Genomic DNA, 2361 nt, shown 5'->3' with positions numbered 1-2361 from the left:
TGGGTTTAGGTTCCCCAAGACCAAGTTGTTTAAACATTTTATATGGCATCAGATTAATGCTAGTGCCTAAATCAGCTAGTGCCTTATCAACATTCAAATTACCAATTAAGTAGGGAATAGTAAAACTTCCTGGATCTTTCAGTTTGGTTGGCAATTTATTTTGGAGTATAGCCCAGGACTCCTCATTAAGTTCCACTGTAGATAAGTCTTCAAACTTCCTTTTATTCGTTAGAAACTCCTTTAAAAATTTTGCATATGTAGGCATTTGCGATATAGCTTCAACAAAAGGTAAGTTAATATGCAGTTGTTTAAAAAGTTCAAGAAATTTACCGAATTGTACATCCATGCGGTCTTCCTTTAACTTTGTTGGATATGAGATTGGTGGTTTGTATTCCTTTGGCATTGGATTGTCATTGTTTTCAGGTTTTCCCTCATCTCCTTCGGTTCTATCAGCTTCTTGTGGTGGCTTCTTTTCAGATTCAGGTAACACTTTCCCACTCCTTAATGTAACTGCTTTCACATGTTCTTTTGGATTGGGTTCTGTGTTACTAGGTAGACTTCTTGGTGGTCTCTCTGAAATCATCTTAGCCAACTGACCAATTTGATTTTCGAGCTATTGAATCGATGCTTGCTGATTTTTAAGTGCAGTTTCAGTGTTCTAAAAATGGGTTTCCGCTATTGAAATAAATTTTGTCATCATTTCCTTAAGGATAAGCTTTTTCTCTTGCTGGTAAGGTTGTTGTTGGAAGCCTGGAGGGGGTGGCAGTCTCTGATTTTCTTGGCCTCCCTATGAGAAATTTGGGTGGTTCCTCCAACCTGCATTGTAAGTATTACTATAAGGATTATTTTGAGGTCAAGGATTATTACCCATATAATTCATTTATTCGTTCTCCATGTTATGGCCATAAGGTGGGTATTCTGAATTGCTTGTTCCACCTCCACTTGCATCGCACTACATTACTGGATGAACCTGTGAAGAACCAAGTAAACCATAAATTTTTCTATTCAAAAGTTCTACCTGATTAGAGAGCATAGTAATTGAATCGACGTTAAAAATGCTGGTCGCTTTCGTCGGCTTTGTCCTCATGACTTGCCACTGATAATTATTCAGTGACATCTTTTCTATAAATTCATAAGCCTCTTCAGGTGTCTTATTATTAATAGTCCCACCAGCAGCTATATCAATCATCTGTCTAGTCGAAGGATTCAGACCATTGTGAAAAGTTTGAACCTGTAGCCAAAGTGGTAGCCCATGGTGAGGGCATCTTCTCAATAGATCCTTATATCTCTCCCATGCATCATAGAATGTTTCTAAATCCATCTGCACAAAAGAAGAAATATCATTCCTTAGTTTAGCTATTGTAGCCGGCGAAAAATATTTAAGCAAAAAATTTTCGATCATTTGTTCCCAAGTGGTGATTGATCCTCGTGGTAACGAGTTCAACCACTGTTTAGCCTTATTCTTCAATGAAAAGGGAAATAACCGAAGGCGAATGGCATCGTCAGAAACGCCATTGATCTTAAAGGTGTCACAGAATTCCAGAAAGTTTGCTAAATGAGTGTTTGGATCTCGCCCGCAAACCATCAAACTGAACAAACTGTTGTATCATTTGAATCGTGTTAGGTTTCAGTTCAAAATTATTTGCAGCAATAGCAGGTCTAACTATACTCGATTCAGCTCCTGTTAGGCTAGGTTTAGCATAATCATACATAGTACGAGGAGCAGGATTCTGATTTACTAGGTCTGCAATAGCCACAGGAGGCAACTGATTATTATGATTATCAGTCATCTCCTCAGTTGTGGGTTGAATATCGTCCTCTTGACCTTCCTCTATGTATCGAAGGCTTCTCCTTATTTCTCTTCGGTTTCTGCGTACTGTGTTTTCGATATCACTATCAAAAAGTAGAGGTCCTGACGGATTTCTTCTAGTCATAAACTATAAAAACCTGCCAGAAGTAAATAAAATAAAATTTAGTGATATAAACAAAATTAAAATAAAAATTAAATTGTAATAAAATAAATGGCTAAAGTAATAAAAATTAAGCGTTCCTAATATCTTAGTCCCCGGCAACAGCGCCAAAAACTTGATGGTCGCAAAACTAACTAATAATTCGACTTAAGGCAAGCGCACCTATTGAACAGTAGTATAGTTATGGTAAGACCGAATATCGTATCCACGAGGACTAAAAGTACTAGTAGTTACTCTCTTTTTATTATCTACCCTAAGAATTTAAGGGTGTTTTTAAACTAAACTAATTTTCTTATCTAAGATCACGACAGAGGCGAAAGTTGGAAAATACTTTAGGAAAACCAATTGAGAAGACAATACCCAAGAAAGAATTCACCTAGACTCACTTATT

At 36.9% G+C, this 2361-nt stretch overlaps 1 non-coding gene across 1 annotated transcript; it reads left to right on the top strand.

Moving 5' to 3' along the window:
• Positions 1 to 1247: 1247 nt before the first annotated feature.
• LOC128291200 (small nucleolar RNA R71) lies at positions 1248 to 1354 on the top strand. The gene has a single exon (XR_008280976.1). It is a non-coding gene; the product is annotated as a small nucleolar RNA R71 (small nucleolar RNA).
• Positions 1355 to 2361: the final 1007 nt, after the last annotated feature.

This window comes from Gossypium arboreum, chromosome 3, assembly GCF_025698485.1.
Source record: "Gossypium arboreum isolate Shixiya-1 chromosome 3, ASM2569848v2, whole genome shotgun sequence".
Taxonomy (NCBI): domain Eukaryota; kingdom Viridiplantae; phylum Streptophyta; class Magnoliopsida; order Malvales; family Malvaceae; genus Gossypium; species Gossypium arboreum.
This window is presented reverse-complemented; position numbering and strand designations above follow the sequence as displayed.